The sequence below is a fragment of the Myxocyprinus asiaticus genome, chromosome 34 (genome assembly GCF_019703515.2).
Source record: "Myxocyprinus asiaticus isolate MX2 ecotype Aquarium Trade chromosome 34, UBuf_Myxa_2, whole genome shotgun sequence".
Classification (NCBI taxonomy): Eukaryota; Metazoa; Chordata; class Actinopteri; order Cypriniformes; family Catostomidae; genus Myxocyprinus; species Myxocyprinus asiaticus.
Window position 1 is genome coordinate 27,013,230 of NC_059377.1, and position 21,609 is coordinate 27,034,838.

General features: G+C 39.7%; 1 pseudogene; it reads left to right on the forward strand.

Moving 5' to 3' along the window:
* Positions 1–15,218: 15,218 nt before the first annotated feature.
* On the forward strand, positions 15,219–19,838 carry LOC127425437 (cyclic GMP-AMP synthase-like; annotated as a pseudogene).
* Positions 19,839–21,609: the final 1,771 nt, after the last annotated feature.

Here is a 21,609-nt window from a genome sequence, read left to right on the forward strand (position 1 = left end):
GAGACTGTGATGGTCACTCCAGAACCTTCCCCTTTTTCTGCTGTAACCACTGGAGGGTCAGCTTGGCCTTGTGCTTAGGGTCATTGTCATTCTGGAAAGTCCAAGAGTGTCCCATGCGCAGCTTTCGTGCAGAAGAATGCAAATTGTCTGCCAGTATTTTCTGATAACATGCTGCATTCATCTTGCCATCAATTTTCACAAGATTCCCTGTGCCTTTAGAGCTCACACACCCCCAAAACATCAGTGAGCCACTACCATGCTTCACAGTGGGGATGGTATTCTTTTCACTATAGGCCTTGTTGACCCCTCTCCAAACATAGCGCTTATGGTTGTGACCATAAAGCTCTATTTTGGTCTCGTCACTTCAAATTACAGTGTGCCAGAAGCAGTGAGGCGTGTCAAGGTGTTGTCAGGCATATTTTAACCGGGCTTTTTTGTGGCATTGTCTTCTTTCTGGCAACTCGACCATGCAGCTCATTTTTGTTCAAGTATCGTCGTATTGTGCTCCTTGAAACAACATCACCGTCTTTTTCCAGAGCAGCCTGTATTTCTCCTGAGGTTACCTGTGGGTTTTTCTTTGTATCCCGAACAATTCTTCTGGCAGTTGTGGCTGAAATCTTTCTTGGTCTACCTGACCTTGGCTTGGTATCAAGAGATCCCTGAATTTTCCACTTCTTAATAAGTGATTGAACAGTACTGACTGGCATTTTCAAGGCTTTGGAAATCTTTTTATATCCTTTTCCATCTTTATAAAGTTCCATTACCTTGTTATGCAGGTCTTTTGACAGTTCTTTTCTGCTCCCCATGGCTCAGTATCTAGCCTGCTCAGTGCATCCACGTGAGAGCTAACAAACTCATTGACTATTTATACACAGGCACTAATTGCAATTTAAAAAGCCACAAGTGTGGGAAATTAAGCTTTAATTGCCATTTAAACCTGTGTGGGTCACCTTGTGTGTCTGTAACAAGGCCAAACATTCAAGGGTATGTAAACTTTTGATCAGGGCCATTTGGGTGATTTCTGTTATCATTATGATTTAAAAAGGAGTCAAACAACTATGTGATAATAAATGGCTTCATATGATCACTATCCTTAAATAAAAGACAGTTTTGTTTTTGTTTTTTTGCATGATCAGTCATATTTTCAAAATCAATGCCAAAATTTCTGCCAGGGTATGCAAACTTTTGAGCACAACTGTGTGTGTGTGTATATATATATATATATATATATATATATATATGTTTAAAAATTACAATTAATTTCTTTAGGAGTAAAACTTTTAATGAGGTAAAAATTGAGTGCACATTTAATGTTTATGGACTAGCCCCATTTACTTCCATTGTAAGTGCCACACTGTAACTCAGATTTTTAAAGAAAGTTGTTTAAATTGTAAATTTTACAGTCATTTTAGGGTTTGTTGACATTACAACGTAATGGCGATGAAGTTGTAAGATTGTACACAGAAAAGGTTAGTAAGTGATTTGATCACACTAATATCATGTTAACATGCATATTGTTTATGTATTGTGGCTATACTTTTGAAATAGTGAGTATTTTAATATTTATGGATTGGCCCCATTCATTTTCATTGCAAGTGCCTCACTGTGACCCAGAGTTTTGCCTTTTTTTAAAGAAAAGGAGGGACAAGTCAAATTAATATTTTTTGGTAATCAACATTATGCCACAAATGCTGTCAAATGAGCTTAACTTGTATTGAACCAGGAATATTCTTTAAAAAAAAGACAAGCCATCGTGACAATGTAAACTCTTAGTAAAAGGTTTAGCACTTACGCTTTGGTCAGCAAATTACAGCAGCCTTTCTAAGGCCTTTGTACATGGAAACAGTGCTTTTAGCTGATACAGTACATCTGTACATAAGCCACCAACATGAGTGACCTCTCCTGTCACACTACAATATAGCAGGTAAAAGTCAGTCAGAGATCTCTTCCTGCCTCCTGACTTAAAGGGACAGTTCACCCCAAAATTCTGTTATTATTTATTCACCCATATGTTGTTCCAAACCTATATTACTTTTTTCTTCTTCAGTGGAACACAAAAGTAAGGCAGAATATCTCCCTTTATGTTTCTCGGAAGAAATAAAGTCATACTAGTTTGGAACAACATTAAGTGAGCAAATTAATTTTCATGTTTTTGTAAACTATCTATTTAAAGGAAAATTCCAGGTTCAGTACAAGTTAAGCTCAGTCGACAACATTTGTGGCATAATATTGATTGCCATAAAAATAGATTTTGACTTGCCATCCTTTAATTTAATAAAAGCAAAAATCCAGGTTCGTTGCCATGACAATGAAACTGAATTGAAGTTTACAGCTTTTTAACAGAAGAGTTTTAACAGAAGAATAAATGTTAGTGTTTTTATCAAAATATAAGCTTCAAATTTCTGCCTTTAAACCCTCCAAAAATTGGACCTATTCACTTCCATTGTAAGTGCCTCGATTTTTTCTTTTCTTTTTTTTTTTTAAGAAAAGGAGGGATGAATCAAAATTATTTTTTGTGGTAATCAATATTATGCCACAAATGCTGTCGATTGAGCTTAACTTGTACTGAACTTGGAATATTACTTTAAGTTTTGCTGTGAGCTTTATATAGTAACATTCTAAACATGCCAACATGACAAACCCTTTTACTCTAAAATGAAAGTATCAAGGTCATGTGATGTGACAAGGCAGAACATAGGATCAAAAATATGCCTGTGCTGATTGTCTCTGTCAACAGATCATCTTATCTTGACATAGAAGTGGTTAAGTCTGCAATCATGCACATCACTGAATATTATGTTGTTAATATGGTAAATGTGATTCTTTATAAAAGACATACAAAATGAACTGCTTTTGAAAAGTTCAGTTTCACAGTGTGATCCTAAACAGTCTTGTAAGCCAAATGCTAGTTTTGATTTTTCTATTCTTGTCGCAAAATATGCATATAAAAATCCAAATATCATCAAAGTCTGCAACTGATGACATGATACTTTTAAAGTGTCTTTTCTGCTTTTCTTGTGATGTCTCTTCTTTATTTGTTCTTCCACCCTGATTTGCAAAATGACTTTAACCTGGAGCTACCAAACCATGTGCTCCCATCTCTTCTTTTTCTGAAGGTCATAAAGCAGGGTGTAAAGCCTAATGTGTTTTATCTCTAGCATGGCACAATTCAATTAAACATGACACTTACTGATTTAACAACTTTGGTTGTTTTGTATACTTAAAATACCACTTTTATTTCTTCTTTTTAGATTTTATCTAGTGATTTATCTTGGATTTCATTGTTCATTTCCTATTATTATTTACAATAATTTTGGTGCCATATGTTCTATACAACATTTTAGACATATACTATATTTTTCACAATGCTAACAACAGTAATGATGTCCCTCTTTCTATTTCTTGTCCATATACACTCACTGAACACTTTATTAGGAACATCTGTACACCTACTTATTCATGCGATTATCTAATCAGCCAATCGTAGGGAGCAGTGCAATGTATCAAATCATGCAGATACGGGTCAGGAGCTTCAGTTAATGTTCACATTAACCATCAGAATGGAGAAAAATGTGATCTCAGTGATTTCGACCGTGGTATGAGTGTTGGTACCAGATGGGCTGTTTTGAGTATTTCTATAACTGCTGATCTCCTAGGATTTTCACGCACAATAATCTCTAGAGTTTACTCAGAATGGTGCCGAAAACAAAAAACATCCAGTGAGCGGCAGTTCCGCGGACGGAAACGCCTTGTTGATGAGACAGGTCAACGGAGAATGGTCAGACTGGTTCGAGCTGACAGAAAGGCCACAGTAACTCAGATAACCACTCTGTACAATTGTAGTGAGCAGAATAGCATCTCAGAATGCACAACATGTCAAACATTGAGGCGGATGGGCTACAACAGCAGAAGACCACGTCGGGAACTTTATTAGGACCTTAGTGTTCCTAATAAAGTGCTCAGTGAGTGTATATTTCCTCTGCAAGCTGCCCCAGTATTTTTCAGATTGGAATGTGCAGGTCTTTGCAGTTAAGAGCATTTTAAGTTCTACCGACTTTAGTATTCCTTTCAAGCTCTGTGTACTAATAGTCCAATCTTACCTCATTTTTGTTTAATATAGTAAGGTTGACCTTCGTCATATACAATATCTGAGACCTTAGTTTTTCAAAGCTTCATGATGAAAAGACACAACGAGACAGAATTCAAGAGCACTGGAAGATGAAACTCCTGACTCCTGCCTCCACACTTTAAAAAGTGAACATGGGTGGGTGTTGCATTACTGTAACTTTTTAAGTCATTTTAATTCATCTTTCTGCTTTGGGGACTTTAATTCAATATTGTACTTTCAATCAACGTAAGCACTTAAAAATTTCTCAAATCATATATTTAAGTTTCAGTGAAAGCATAATTTCGCGTTATGGATCTCGTGTCTGATGTTTGGTCTGACGTCATAACACACAAGCTTGTCCGCCATTTTCTTTTTTTGCTGCGATTCGGATGAGAGGTAGGTAGGGGTGTTTCATTTCAAGTTTTTTTAAGTCGACTCCGATTCCCGACTCCAGCTGTTGGAGATTGAAAATTTATTTTCAATCAGTATAGTTTCAAAATTCAGGGCCGCCCACCACCAGGGATGGCCATTAGTGGGCAGTGCCTTCCCAAGTGACATATTTCCACCCCCAAAATTGCTTGTCAGGCATGAGAGGAAAATCATAGTTTAATTTTCAACAAATTAGAGAGAATTATTTATTTTAGCTTTTATTTCTTTCATCACATTCCCAGTGGGTCAGAAGTTTACATACACTTTGTTAGTATTTGGAAGCATTGCCTTTAAATTGTTTAACTTGGGTCAAATGTTTTGGGTAGCCTTCAAGCTTCACACAATAAGTTGCTGGAATTTAGGTTGATTCCTCCAGACAGAACTGAATCAGGTTTGTAGACCTCATTGCTCACACATGCTTTTTCAGTTCTGCCCACAAATGTTCTATAGGATTGAGGTCAGGGCTTTGTGATGGCCACTCCAATACCTTGACTTTGTTGTCCTTAAACCATTTTGCCACAACTTTGGAGGTATGCTTGGGGTCATTGTCCATTTGGAAGACCCATTTGCAACCGAGCTTTAACTTCCTGGCTGATGTCTTGAGATGTTGCTTCAATATATCCACATAATTTTCCTTCCTCATGATGCCATCTATTTTGTGAAGTGCACCAGTCCCTCCTGCAGCAAAGCACCCCCACAACATGATGCTGCTACCCCCATGCTTCATGGTTGGGATGGTGTTCTTTGGCTTGCAAGCCTCACCATTTTTCCTCCAAACATAACAATGGTCATTATGGCCAAACAGTTTACTATTTGTTTCATTAGGAAACATTAGAGGACATTTCTCCTAAAAGAAAGAACTTTGTTCCCATATGCACTTGCAAACTGTAGTCTGGCTTTTTTATGGTGGTTTTAGAGCAGTGGCTTCTTCCTTGCTGAGCAGCCTTTCAGGTTATGTCGATATAGGACTCGTTTTACTGTGGATATAGATACTTGTCTACCTGTTTCCTCCAGCATCTTCACAAGGTCCTTTGCTGTTGTTCTGGGATTGATTTGCACTTTTCACACCAAACTACGTTCATCTCTAGGAGACAGAATGTGTCTCCTTCCTGAGCGGTATGATGGCTATGTGGTACCATGGTGTTTATACTTGCGTACTATTGTTTGTACAGATGAACGTGGTACCTTCAGGCGTTTGGAAATTGCTCCCAAGGATGAACCAGACTTGTGGAGGTCCTGGCTAATTTCTTTTGATTTTCCCATGATGTCAAGCAAAGAGGCACTGAGTTTGAAGGTAGGCCTTAAAATACATCCACAGGTACACCTCCTATTCAGTACACCTCCTATCAGAAGTTAATTGGCTAGCTGTCTAAAGACTTGACATCATTTTCTGGAATTTCCCAAGCTGCTTAAAAGCACAGTTAACTTAGTGTACTATAAAGTAGAGACCTGCACAACCACGGGACCTGGCGCAACTTTGATTGATGTGGGCGGGAATACACTGACCTGCTCCCTGCGCACACATCAGTGTCTTCCCGCCCAAAGTAATCAAATGACTCACTGGACTCCCGCAAAATATAAATATCTAAAAATTAAAAAAAGTTACTCAAATGTATTTTATGTTTTAAGGTAAAGAATGTTATTCGTATTTGTTGTCTAGTGTTGAAGAACAAAAATAAAGAAATAAATAAAAATAAAATAAACCATTTACAGGCGTAGGGTTGGTGGTTAATTCACACAAATTCGTCCTTGTGCTCCTTGCGGTGCACAATTTATATTTTGTTATCACTGTCATTCAGCTGGCAACTGACCATTTATTTACTGATGTTAGTTAGCATATTTGCACGTTAGTTGTGCTGTAAGGTTTGTAGCCAACCGTTATAAACTGCCAGATGTATTGATACTTGACCTCTCACACTGCTTGCAAATCACTGACCATACCAATCATTTTTTTTTTCTGCTTTCAGTATAAATGATGCAGCATTTTTTTTCTCAGGAGCTAAAGGTTTTTGGTGCAAAGAAGTTGCTGCTTGTAAGGAGGACTCTTTTTGCAACCCGTGGTAAATCATTCTAATGAAAACGTCAATATACAGTTATAATTGTCAGTAGATAATAGGAAATTCTAATGTTGGACATGTTATTATAGATTTATTTGACTGACTATAGTCAATCTTTACATTACGTAAATGGAAACTGTTGTCTACTGAGTGGCTATTTTTCTCATTAGACAATAAACTTTAGATTTAATGGAACAGTTCACCCAAAAATGAAAATGATCTAATCAATTATTCACCCTCATGCCATCCCAGATGTGTATGACTTTCTTTATTCTGCTGAAACACAAAGATGAATTTCTTAGCTCTGTTGGTCAACTCAATGCAAGTGAATGGTGTCCAAAACTTTGAAGCTCCAAAAAAAAAAAAGGGGGTTCACAAATAGAAAGTTGGTTCACAAATAAACTGAATGAGATCCACAAAAAAATGTAAGGAGTTTTTCAAAAATAAAGTGAATTCACAAATAAATTAAATGAGATTTGCAAATAAAAAATTATTTAAAAAATATATTTTTTAACTGTGCATTTGTGGATGGGAGAATTCTGAAACATTTCTTGCATCAGAGCTGCGGGCAATCCACAAATAGGTGGACTCCCCCATCGTCTACTCAAGCCAATCAGATAATGGCCACGTTACTCGAACCAATCGTAGCACGTTCTATCTTCAACCAATCACGCTTTGTTTTACTATCATATATATATACAGGTGCATCTCAATAAATTAGAATGTCGTGGAAAAGTTCATTTATTTCAGTAATTCAACTCAAATTGTGAAACTCGTGTATTAAATAAATTCAATGCACACAGACTGAAGTAGTTTAAGTCTTTGGTTCTTTTAATTGTGATGATTTTGGCTCACATTTAACAAAAACCCACCAATTCACTATCTCAAAAAATTAGAATATGGTGACATGCCAATCAGCTAATCAACTCAAAACACCTGCAAAGGTTTCCTGAGCCTTCAAAATGGTCTCTCAGTTTGGTTCACTAGGCTACACAATCATGGGGAAGACTGCTGATCTGACAGTTGTCCAGAAGACAATCGTTGACACCCTTCACAAGGAGGGTAAGCCACAAACATTCATTGCCAAAGAAGCTGGCTGTTCACAGAGTGCTGTATCCTAAGCGTGTTAACAGAAAGTTGAGTGGAAGGAAAAAGTGTGGAAGAAAAAGATGCACAACCAACCGAGAGAACCGCAGCCTTACGAGGATTGTCAAGCAAAATCGATTCAAGAATTTGGGTGAACTTCACAAGGAATGGACTGAGGCTGGGGTCAAGGCATCAAGAGCCACCACACACAGACACTACAGTTGTCGTATTCCTCTTGTTAAGCCACTCCTGAACCACAGACCACGTCAGAGGCGTCTTACCTGGGCTAAGGAGAAGAAGAACTGGACTGTTGCCCAGTGTTCCAAAGTCCTCTTTTCAGATGAGAGCAAGTTTTGTATTTCATTTGGAAACCAAGGTCCTAGAGTCTGGAGGAAGGGTGGAGAAGCTCATAGTCCAAGTTGCTTGAAGTCCAGTGTTAAGTTTCCACAGTCTGTGATGATTTGGGGTGCAATGTCATCTGTTGGTGTTGGTCCATTGTGTTTTTTGAAAACCAAAGTCACTGCACCTATTTACCAAGAAATTTTGGAGCACTTCATGCTTCCTTCTGCTGACCAGTTTTTTAAAGATGCTGATTTCATTTTCCAGCAGGATTTGGCACCTGCCCACACTGCCAAAAGCACCAAAAGTTGGTTAAATGACCATGGTGTTGGTGTGCTTTACTGGCCAGTAAACTCACCAGACCTGAACCCCATAGAGAATCTATGGGGTATTGTCAAGAGGAAAATGAGAAACAAGAGACCAAAAAATGCAGATGAGCTGAAGGCCACTGTCAAAGAAACCTGGGCTTCCATACCACCTCAGCAGTGCCACAAACTGATCACCTCCATGCCATGCTGAATTGAGGCAGTAATTAAAGCAAAAAAGAGCCCCTACCAAGTATTGAGTACATATACAGTAAATGAACATACTTTCCAGAAGGCCAACAATTCACTAAAAATGTTTTTTTTATTGGTCTAATGATGTATTCTAATTTTTTGAGATAGTGAATTGGTGGGTTTTTGTTAAATGTGAGCCAAAATCATCACAATTAAAAGAACCAAAGACTTAAACTACTTCAGTCTGTGTGCATTGAATTTATTTAATACACGAGTTTCACAATTTGAGTTGAATTACTGAAATAAATGAACTTTTCCACGACATTCTAATTTATTGAGATGCACCTGTATATATTAAACCTGTGTGTGTGTCACAAGTACTATAAACATCCGAACAGGATTAATACCCTATATTACACAGTGTACAAGATCTGCTATGCCAATAATTTGGTTTCACATTATGTTAATGTATTTAATAAAAGCAGTTGTAAGGTAATATTTATTAGAATTTTGCATTTTAAAATTTTTGTGTGAATGTTTTAGGAGTTTCTATTACGGGGTCTCTTTCTAAAATACAGCTTCATGTTCTGACAGTGGTAATTGACTCACTGGTTATTGCCATCTTTTTCAGATGTTTCCCCTGTGTACTGCCTATCAACTTTGAGCACTTGGCTCACCTGTTCCAAAACTCAGTGGTTCCAGCTCCAATACAGGACAACTTTTAAAATGTGTAATATGAGATTCTTTATTTTTCTGTTATGTTTTAATTTTCTTTTCATTTGGTTACAAATTACAGGTTGTCATGCATGTACAAAAGACAATAAATTTGAGTAAATGTATTTACACACACAAACACTGGAATTGAACATTACAACTGGAGTGCTTGCATTTTGCTCGAGTTTGTTGTACATGAACATCTTCATTGCCACGTCATGGTGTTGTATCAGTTGTCTGAGACGGATACTCCTAGTCAGGGTAAGAGCATTCTGCACAAATGATTGGAAAAAATAACAGTTACACGTTAAAAATAAGTCCACTACTGTATAGAAAAGAACATGTTACACAAACAAGATTGGGCCATGGAGATTTGTGATGTCTTACCACCAGTAGCACAAAAGTCCCACAACTGTGATGTGAGCACCAGTTCTCCAGTATCCTCGCAACTCTTTTATTACTTCAATGATTTTATATATACAGGTGCATCTCAATAAATTAGAATGTCGTGGAAAAGTTCATTTATTTCAGTAATTCAACTCAAATTGTGAAACTCGTGTATTAAATAAATTCAATGCACACAGACTGAAGTAGTTTAAGTCTTTGGTTCTTTTAATTGTGACGATTTTGGCTCACATTTAACAAAAACCCACCAATTCACTATCTCAAAAAATTAGAATATGGTGACATGCCAATCAGCTAATCAACTCAAAACACCTGCAAAGTTTTCCTGAGCCTTCAAAATGGTCTCTCAGTTTGGTTCACTAGGCTACACAATCATGGGGAAGACTGCTGATCTGACAGTTGTCCAGAAGACAATCATTGACACCCTTCACAAGGAGGGTAAGCCACAAACATTCATTGCCAAAGAAGCTGGCTGTTCACAGAGTGCTGTATCCAAGCATGTTAACAGAAAGTTGAGTGGAAGGAAAAAGTGTGGAAGAAAAAGATGCACAACCAACCGAGAGAACCGCAGCCTTATGATTGTCAAGCAAAATCGATTCAAGAATTTGGGTGAACTTCACAAGGAATGGACTGAGGCTGGGGTCAAGGCATCAAGAGCCACCACACACAGACGTGTCAAGGAATTTGGCTACAGTTGTCGTATTCCTCTTGTTAAGCCACTCCTGAACCACAGACAACGCCAGAGGCGTCTTACCTGGGCTAAGGAGAAGAAGAACTGGACTGTTGCCCAGTGGTCCAAACTCCTCTTTTCAGATGAGAGCAAGTTTTGTATTTCATTTGGAAACCAATGTCCTAGAGTCTGGAGGAAGGGTGGAGAAGCTCATAGCCCAAGTTGCTTGAAGTCCAGTGTTAAGTTTCCACAGTCTGTGATGATTTGGGGTGCAATGTCATCTGCTGGTGTTGGTCCATTGTGTTTTTTGAAAACCAAAGTCACTGCACCTGTTTACCAAGAAATTTTGGAGCACTTCATGCTTCCTTCTGCTGACCAGCTTTTTAAAGATGCTGATTTCATTTTCCAGCAGGATTTGGCACCTGCCCACACTGCCAAAAGCACCAAAAGTTGGTTAAATGACCATGGTGTTGGTGTGCTTGACTGGCCAGCAAACTCACCAGACCTGAACCCCATAGAGAATCTATGGGGTATTGTCAAGAGGAAAATGAGAAACAAGAGACCAAAAAATGCAGATGAGCTGAAGGCCACTGTCAAAGAAACCTGGGCTTCCATACCACCTCAGCAGTGCCACAAACTGATCACCTCCATGCCACGCCGAATTGAGGCAGTAATTAAAGCAAAAGGAGCCCCTACCAAGTATTGAGTGCATATACAGTAAATGAACATACTTTCCAGAAGGCCAACAATTCACTAAAAATGTTCTTTTTATTGGTCTTATGATGTATTCTAATTTTTTGAGATAGTGAATTGGTGGGTTTTTGTTAAATGTGAGCCAAAATCGTCACAATTAAAAGAACCAAAGACTTAAACTACTTCAGTCTGTGTGCATTGAATTTATTTAATACACGAGTTTCACAATTTGAGTTGAATTACTGAAATAAATGAACTTTTCCACGACATTCTAATTTATTGAGATGCACCTGTATATATATATATATATATATATATATATACATTAACATAATGTGAAACCAAATTATTGGCATAGCAGATCTTGTACACTGTGTAATATAGGATATTAATTTATGGTTTGTGCTCCTAAGATCATCTGATATGATTCATGTTTTATAAAGGCACTATCTGTACTACTGATCTTTTGTAGTGTCTAGTAGTGTGTCTGTTTGGATCTGCCATGCAACATTAAGAGTAAAGCTTTTAACGACACACATACATTTTCATGAAGTAGCTAGGAATTTCAGTCAAGAAACTTGGTTAGAATTAAAATAGCAGACTCATACAGTCAGCCAGGATATCTATAAAGCTAATGATCAGAACACTCTACAAATGGGCAATTTTCAGCTGTCGACATTTAACAAGACACTACACATGTTTATAACTGAGAGAAAATGATATGAACCTTAAGTCACAGTATTCCTCTGATGGCGTCCGTTTCTTTAAAAGTTTGCGGCCTTGGAGCTTATCTGTATGTGCTTGATTCCATGCTCATGAGAGCGCTGTGACTCTTGTCCTGCCCTGATAGTAAAATGAAGCGTGATTGGTTGAAGATAGAACGTGCTACGATTAGTCTGATTAATGTGGCCATTATCTGATTGGCTTGAGTAGACGATGGGCGGAGTCCACCTATTTGTGGATTGCCCGCAGCTCTCGCACAAGAAATGTTTCAGAAGAAACAAATGCAGAGCAAGCGATCCACAAATGAATTCTGGACAGTGTTGTGTTTGTGAGTTAAAAAATATATTTGTAAATATTTTTTTTAAATTTGCAAATCTCATTTTATTTATTTGTGAATTCACTTTATTTTTGTGAAACTCTTAACATATATTTGTAAATCTCATTCTTTTAATTTTTGAATTCATTTCATTTTTGTGAAACTCCTTACATTTATTTGTGGATCTCATTCAATTTATTTGTGAACCAACTTTCTATTTGTGAATCTCTTTCCAGTTGTCTCTGAATTAGAAACAATTCTATCTCCATAATATCGCCACCTACTGGGCAAGGAGTAGAATTTATGGTAAAAAAAGGACTTAAATATTGATCTGTTGCTCACCCACACATATTATCTCACTTCTGAAGATATGGATTTAACCCCTGGAGTCGTGTGGAGTACTTGTATGCTGCCTTTATGTGCTTTTTGGAGCTTTAAAGTTCTGGCCACCATTCACTTGCATTGTACAGAGCTGAGATATTTTTTCTAAAAATGGCTCTGACATTTCCCTACAAATGGCAGGAGGTGGTGAACAAGGAGCCCCATGTCAAGGATTTCAAGGCGAGATGGCCTGCGCTGTTCAGACATAAAGAGGTATTTACAAAAAGAAAAGGTTGAAGTAAAGTACTGGTTATACTGGTTACATACATTGGTTTGATTGAGATAATGCAGTTATGCTTGTACAAAAAAATGGCACCCTCTTCAGGTACATGCTTTCTTTGGTTTCAGATTAATGCAGAGTTCCAGAGGCTTATGGCTGTTCTCTGGAAGACATGTTCATGGCCCAGTTAGATATGTACTTCAGTCAGCTGATCAAAGTTATCTGTTCCAAAGGAGGAGCAACTCGTGAGAAGACTGCTGACATCATGCAAATGTTGGATCAGGGACTTCAGTGTCTGTTAAATTACTATGAACTACACAGGCCTGTTATTATAGCCACAAAATGCTTAAAGGAATAGTTCACCTAAAAATGAAAATTCTCTCATTATTCACTTAAAATGATGCCATCCACAATGTGTATGAATGTCTTTCTTCAGCAGAACACAAAGATTTTTAGAAGAAGATAGAGCTCTTTCAGGTCCTTATAATGCAAGTAAATGGGTGCCAACATTTTGACGGTCCAAAAGTCACATTTAGGCAGCATAAAAGTAATCCACACGACTCCAGTCGATCAATTAATGTCTTCTAAAGCAAAGTGATATGTTTGTGTAAGAAACAAATTGATAATTAAAAAGTATTTAACTTTAAATCGTTGCTTCCGGCCAGCGCTGTTTGAAATGACCTAACTCTTGTGTGATGTTCATTCCACTGTTGTGTACAAAGCACGCGCTTTCGACATGCCATTGCGCTTATGTCACGCAACGGTAACATTATGCGTCGACTGCTGGCAGGGAACGATTTGTTTCTTACACCAACCTATCGATTTGCTTCAGAAGACATTAATTGATTGACTGGAGTCGTGTGGATTACTTTTATGCTTCCTAAAAATGCCTTTTGGACTGTCAAACAGTCAGCAGCATGATTGCACATGTTTACATGCATTGTATGGACAAACATAGCTGAAATGGGCTTATAAAATTCTTCATTTAATTTCTGCTGAAGAAGGAAAATCATACACATCTGGGATGGTTTAAAGGAAAGTAAATCATGAGAGAATTTAGATTTCTGGGTGAACTAACCCTTTAACAGTCACATTTAATCTTTAATGCTTGTTTTAGGTCATAGCCTTTGACAAGCCCCCATCAGCCTCAGGCTGAGCTGGTAGACCTTTACTATAGATATATAAACTTGAAAAAATGTATATGCTAATTTGAATTTTTTGAAGTCACCATTAAATCAAAATGGGCAATTCTTACTTTCTTATTGTATGTTGCTGGTTTATAAAAATTGTATCTGTGCAGGTTATTTAAAGAAAAAAATAGTTTGGACTCTTAATCTTATTCAATGACTTCTCTTCTCTGCTGATGTATGTACTGGCTCACACAAGGGATGGGAAATAAGGATAACCAATTTGAAACTATGCAGAAATTAGCAAATGTGAAGATAGTTATAATGACTATTTTAGGTTGCTCCCCTCCAAAACCTTTTCCCTATACATAAACTATCCTGGTTGCGCTGGAATATGAAAACGAATCATTATTGCTTTATCACAGGCTGAAAACATTCATCTTCGAAGAGAGTGTGTCCTGAAGGCCCTACTCTTTTTTTTTTTGGGTGAAAATGCCTAATGACCTCATCAAGGAGTACCTTCTAAGTTTCAACAGTAAGTTGGATGTCAGCATACTCTATTTGTGGAGGCGGGGGTGTGGCCAAGCGCCATGCTGTGGAGAGTGAAGCGGGGGAGATGAGTGGAAAATGATTGCCACCTGTGCTTAACACCAGTCTTGTGTTTCAGTGAGGAGTGATTGGGGCTTTTAAGGAGAGGAGACAGTGGCAGTCAAGAGTGAGAGCCCAGCTGAGAAGCTGTTTGTGTGTGTTGGCTGATGCCATGTTATTACCTGAGTTATTGAAGCTGCACCATTGTGCTCTTAAGCGAACTCAACACCAGGCCCTCCTGGAGCTTCGAGCGGAATAGGATCAATGTTTCGAGGCGCTCCTGCAAGCTCAAGTGGAGGACCGGTGGGTGTTCCAGAGACTGCTGCCATGGGGTATTCCAGCAGCTACACCAGCTGCAGGACCCCCACTGCAAATCACACTGGCCAAGATGGGTCCCCAGGACGACCCCAAAGCTTTCGTGGAGCTGTTCAGGCGGGACGCTGCACTGTCGGGCTGGCCCAGACACTTTGGGCCCGAGCAACATCGGAAGCAATTTCGGGTGCTGACCAACGGGGACTTCGGCCACCCATTTGCTTTTGGCCAGCAGCTCCGGGATGCCTGCCAGAGGTGGTTGCTAGTGGAGCACAGCAACGCCTTGGGAATCGTCAACATGGTGGTGCTGGAACAGTTCGTCTATCGGCTGCCCAAAATGACCGCGGAGTGGGTCTGGTGCCACCACCCGAAGTTGCTGGAGAATGCAGTCCACCTGGCTGAGGACCACTTAATGGCGTATACAGGAGACGGCCAAGCTTTCTCTCTCTCTCTTCTCCTGCTTTCGAGTAATGTGGCCTTTTGGGCCAGGTTGGAGAATCTGTAGCCACGGGTGTAGGGGGAAAGTCTGGGCCAGTGTGCTGGTACTGCGTGGAGCCGGGCCACTTCCAAGACCAATGCTCGGCGATGGAGATGGGTGTGTCAGTCTGGGTCCCTGATGCGCCGCATACCACCCTTGACCAAGCAGGGATGTACCAGATACCTGTGAGTATTCAAGGGGATATATACCAAGCCTTGGTGGATTCGGGTTGTAATCAATCCTCGATTTACCAATGCTTGGTTCAATGGGAGGCTTTGGGTACAGCACGCAAGGTGAAGGTGAGGTGTGTGCATGGGGACCTTCACGAATATCCCTTAGTGCCTGTGTCTATTAAATTTCAGCATGTAGTGTGGCGGAGGCACTCTTCAGAATAATCTCCCGAGTGGGGATTCTGAAAGAAATCATCACTGATCAAGGCACTACTTTTATGTCACATACACTATGCGAACTGTAGAATTATTAGGTATTAAATCATTTCGGACATGCATGTACCACCCGCAAATGGACGGCTTTGTTGAACGGTTTAATCAAACCTTGAAGAATATTATTTGTAAGTTCGTGCACGAAGATGCTCGGAATTGGGATAGGTGGCTTGAACCCCTGTTATTCGCAGTGCAAGAGGTCCCGCAAGCCTCTACAACATTCTCCCTGTTTTAATTACTGTATGAGCGTAAGCCTTGCGGGGTCTTAGACATTGTGAGGGAAAATTGTGAGGAGGAACCTTCAACCAGCAAAAACTAAATTCAATACATTCTTGACCTGAGAGCAAAACTCCACACATTGTGGCAGCTATCACAGGAGAATTTGCTACAGGCTCAAGAACACCAACAAGGGGATATTGGCAGATTCCCTTGACTCCTATGTCCCGAGATAAAACTGCCTTTTCCACTCTGTTCGGCTTACACCAATTCATTATGCTTCTGTTTGGTTTGTTTGGGGCCCCGGCGACATTTCAACGGCTCATGGACAAGATCCTTCGCCCACACACTGCATATGCACATCCAGCATCTGAGGGCTGTCCTGAAGTTGCTGAGGCAAGCGGGACTCATGGCAAATTGGGCAAAAAAGTGTGCAATTGGGCGGGTGGAAGTACGGTATCTGAGCTTCCACTTGGGTCATGGACAGGTGCGCCCCCAAATTGATAAGACTGCGACCATTGCGACTTGTCCGAGGCCCAAGTCCAAAAAGGGGGTGAGACAGTTCCTGGGGTTGGCTGGCTATTATAGGAGGTTTGTTCATAATTATTTGGACGTCACCAGCCCACTGAATGATCTCACAAAAAAGGGTGTGCCAGACCCGGTCCAGTGGACGGAGCCGTGCCAGCAGGCTTTCTTACAAGTAAAAGCCACACTCTGTGGCAGTCCACGGTTACATTCCCCTGACTTCTCTCCCCCTTTGTCTTACAGACAGATGCATCGGACAGGGGTTTGGGGGCTGTGTTGTCCTAGGTAGTGGAGGGTGAGGAGCATGATAGAAAAGGAATGTCTGGCCATCAAGTGGGCGGCCCTCACTCACCAGTACTACCTGCTTGGGAGGGTCTTCACCCTGTGTTCGGATCATGCCCTGCTCCTATGGCTCCACCACATGAAGGATACTAATGCACAGATCACTTGTTGGTATCTGGCACTTCAGCCCTTTAAATTAGAGGTGGTCCACAGGCCAGGGGCGCAGATGACTGGCTGATTTCCTCTGTCAGAGCAGGGGGGGGTCGGTGACAGACTGGACGATGCCCCGGCCTGAGTCGGGTGGTGGGAGTATGTGGAGGTGGGTGCGTGGCTGAGCGCTGTACTGTGGAGAGTGAAGCGGGGGAGATGAGTGGAAAATGCTTTCCACCTGTGCTTAACACCTGTCTTGTGTTTCAGTGAGGAGTGATTGGGGCTTTTAAGGAGAGGAGACAGCAGCAGTCGAGATTGAGAGCCCAGCTGAGAAGCTGTTCGTATGTGTTGACTGATGCCATATTATTACCTGAGTTATTGAAGCTGCACCGTTGCACTCTTAAGTGAACGATTTTTTTTTTTTGTTAAATAAAAGTGATATTTCTGAGTGGAATCGGCGTCTCCCGCTTCCTCATTCCTTTGAACTCATTACACTATTGTTTGGGATACACAACAGTGTATTTGCCTGTGTATTATGATTTTACTTCTTGTGCATTTTGTAGTTATGATGGCATAAGGCAATGCAAATGATTGTTCTTTTGTTTTATGTACACTACTTTAGGATAGCCAGGCAGATGATGCCCTGAGTGACATGGAGCTGCTCACCATGGCAGTGTGTGTTATTTAAAAGGAGGAGGAAGAACAACAAGAACTACCTGCTGACATAGGCATTGGTATCAAAGGAGTGAAGGTTTTGAATGAACTGACTTCAGTTACTTCTGCTTGTGCCCTGCTTCTTGGTTTGATAGCTACAACATTAAAACCACCTGCCTAATATCGTGTAGGTCCCCCTCGTGCCACCAAAACTGCTCTCACCCGATGAGGCATGGACTCCACAAGACTCTAGGTGTCCTGTGTTATCTGCACCAGGATGTTAGCAGCAGATCCTTCAAGTCCTGTAAGTTGCGAAGTGGGGCCTCCACAGATTGGACTTGTTAGTCCAGCACATCCCATAGATGCTCAATTGGATTGAGATCTGGGGAATTTGGAGGCCAAGTCAACACCTTGAACCCTTTTGTTTGAGGAACAAACCATTCCTGAACAATATTTGCAGTGTGGCAGGGCTCATTATTCTGCTGTAAGAGGCCACTGCCATCGGTGAACACCGTCAGCCTGCCTTCTTCCCATAGTGCATCCTGATGCCATCTCTTCTCAAGGTAAATGACACACATGCACCCGGCCGTCCACATGATCTAAAAGGGAACATGATTCATCAGATCAGGCCACCTTCTTCCATTGCTCCATGGTCCAGTTCTGATGCTCACTTGCCCATTGTAGGCACTTTCGATGGTGGACAGGGGTCAGCATGGGCACTCTGACCAGTCTGCGGCTACGCAGCCCCATGCGCAGCAAGCTGCAATGCACTGTTTGTTCTGACACCTTTCTATCAAGGTCAGCATTAAGTTTTTCTGCAATTTGTACTACAGTAGCTCTTCTGTGGGATCGGAACAGACGGGCTAGCCTTCGCTCCCCATGCACATCAGTGAGCCTTAGGTGCCCATGACCCTTTCGCTGGTTCACCGGTTGTCCTTCCTTGGACTACTTTTGGTAGGTAACCACTGCATAACGGGAACACCCCACAAGACCTGACATTTTGGAAATGCTCTTACCCAGACGTCTAGCCATCACAATTTGGCCCTTCTCAAAGTCACTCAGATCCTTACGCTTGCCCATTCTTCCTGCTTCCAACACATAAAATTCAAGAACTGACGGTTTACATGCTGCCTAATATATCCCACCCCTTGACAGGTGCCATTGTAACGAGATTATAAATGTTATTCACTTCACCTGTCAGTGGTTTTAATGTTGTGGCTGATCAGTGTAAGTCGTCCTAATTAAACAGTACTTGAAATATCACATTTTGGAAACATAACTAAAATATATACATTCTTTAAACTTTGGTTTTGAGTATAACTAACTCAAAACTTAAAAAAATAAATAAAAAAAAGCATGCAAACCGGTTGCCTTAAAAAATCGAAGTATGTTCAACTAATTAGATTTTACAGTGTACCTGTATAATTTTTATCACTAACAGATCAACAAACCCAATGAGACTGACCTCATGCTGAAATTGAAAGTTCCAAGGCTTACATGGTCAGAACTGGAAGATTATAAGGGCTGTTTTATAAGGTGATGCTTCCCAGAGCCACATGCTCAGATATCCAGTTCTTTCTTTTGGAAGATGACCGGACCATCTCGGCCACCAAAATCAAAGGAGAATTGTACCGTTTGGTCTGTAAATTCATTAGCAACTATAAAGGTATGTTTTACTAATCAGCTTTTCAACATGTTCATTTATACGAACATTCAAATGGCTTTTATACACATTTGAAAATGTTTGTGGTTTTGTCGCCCATCCATTTAGGTGAGGGTTGCTGGGTGATTCAAAGACAATGGGTAACTTCACCTGCAGTGTCCCTTGATTAAAAGTCCAAAGATGAAGAAGAGGATGCACTGTCTGTAGACATTGTGCCTGCTCTTGAGGTGCCACAAGCGTGGCCAGAAGCTGCATGGGCAGGTCCAAATGTAGACCAATGTCTTGGAAAACAATCTCTGTGCAACTTCACCAGTGAGGCTATTTATTTTGTCCTGAAGAGACCACATGGAAGAAACCTCAAAGATGAGGCCAAATGTATGTTGGATTTGAAGAGCTCTGACTCCACTGCACCATACACATTTGACTCATCACAAACATTCTCTTTTGCATAAATTACTGATATATTTAAGGCATCTTGTTTTCAGAGAGCTGGGGGATATCCTACTCTCACATTGAAAAAGAAACAATCCAGTATCATGGCAATAAGAGGACATGTTGTCAGGGGGCCTCCAATAAGTGTTGCCAGTATGAACAAACACTTAAAGGGATAGTTCACCCAAAAATGAAAATTCTCTCATCATTTACTCTCCCTCATGCCATCCCAGATGTGTATGACTTTCTTTCTTTTGCTGAACACAAACAAAGATTTTTAGAATAATATTTCAGATTGATAGTAAAATAGGACTTACATATTGACCTGTTTCTCACCCACACTTATCATATTTTTTCAGAAGACATGGATTTAACTGCTGGACATACAGAGCTTAGATATTCTTCTAAAAATCTTCATTTGTGTTCAGCAGAAGAAAGTCATACACATCTGGGATGGCATGAGGGTGAGTAAATAATGAGAGCATTTTTATTTTGGGGTGAACTATCCCTATAAGTTTGTAGTAGTGAAAGATAATGTGAAATATTAATGTGAAAGATCATGCTAAAGATAAATGTCATGAATCCCCTTTTCTCCCTTATTAGGAAACTTTGTTTGTGGCTTCTCAAGTTTTTGATTTAGGGTCTAAAGCATTGTTATCCCAAAGAGCTTGAGCCTCTGTTTTCCTACCATGGGAAAACCACCTTCTTCCACAACCTCTTGATCAGAGTGAAGAACTCCCTATGGTCTCCAGGCCAGCTGTCTGTCTGCTTCATGAAGCTTTTTGGATACTTTGAACAATGTGCACAAAATGGCTCACTACTCCTTTGTTCTTGATCATAATCTTTTTTCGCTCCACCTACCTTTCCCAGTTGCACTCTTGTATTTCTGACAAGTGCTCTGAAGGAGAATCAGAGTTCAATTTTTTGAAGGTGCCGAGTCTTTGTCAACCTCTGCTATTGTTCCTGACACTGACCTTCTGATTCATCCAAATCCAATCAATGGTACAGAAGATATTGTAACATGTAAAAGTTATTTTAGATATGTCTATGTGTGCTCGTATGTGCTATTGTGTCTGTGGGAATCAGATGTGTTTCAACAATTAATTATAGATAAATCAAAATATGGATAGATAAATGTATCATCTTTCATCGTTTTCAAATAATTATTTTACAAAACATTTAAAACATTTTAATGACTTTATTATGCATTCAAAAGGCCACTCATTTATGTCGTAGGAAAATAATACATTAATTGTGAAGTATTTAACTTTTTGTCTGGGGATATCCTCCATTATGATTAATATGTTTTTTATTTAGTTGACAATATTTTTCAGAAATTTCCTTTAAAAACTGTGGGACTGTGGAAACAAACACATGCAAGGCAGACAATTTATTTATATTTATTGGATATGTCAATAATTATCTTCAAAAACATTTGATTTTTCATATTGTAGTGAAAACACTGAAAAAATTGATAGTTAAGTATTTACACTGTGTATATAATGTGCTTCCTTTACAAATGAAAAATAATCCGGTCCAGCTTTGTAGTATTTGTAAAACAAGTAGGTAATAATTTAGATTTTTTATTATAAAAGCTAAAAGAAGACATATACACATCGGCTTGGATGTTGTCTGATTTAATGCTAAAAAGGGCAAGACTATAAAGTTACCTCTGAAAATGAATTAATTGTTATTTTCCAACACATTAGGGCCTGCACAATTCATTTCAATATTTTTTTCTCAAAAATATTGCTTATCAATTTTACAGCTTGTAGAAATCATGAAAATAACGTTGAAAACATAGGAACGTTTGACTCAAGGTCAGTTACCTTCTCAAAAAATGCTGCCTTGTTACTTTTAGATAAAGATTGTGAGTTGCTGCCAGAGTTTATGCGAAATCATATATGTTCAGCATTTGAGGGCCGTGTAACAAGAGGTAAACACAACTGTCTTCTATGGTATATAGCCAACTCATTGGGCCCAGGGGGAGGGGGGCCCACCCAAAAAAAAGTTTGTTTTTAACAATTTAAAGGAATAGTTCACCCCAAAAATCGAATATTTTACTCACCCTCATGTCGTTCCAACCTATATACTGTTATTG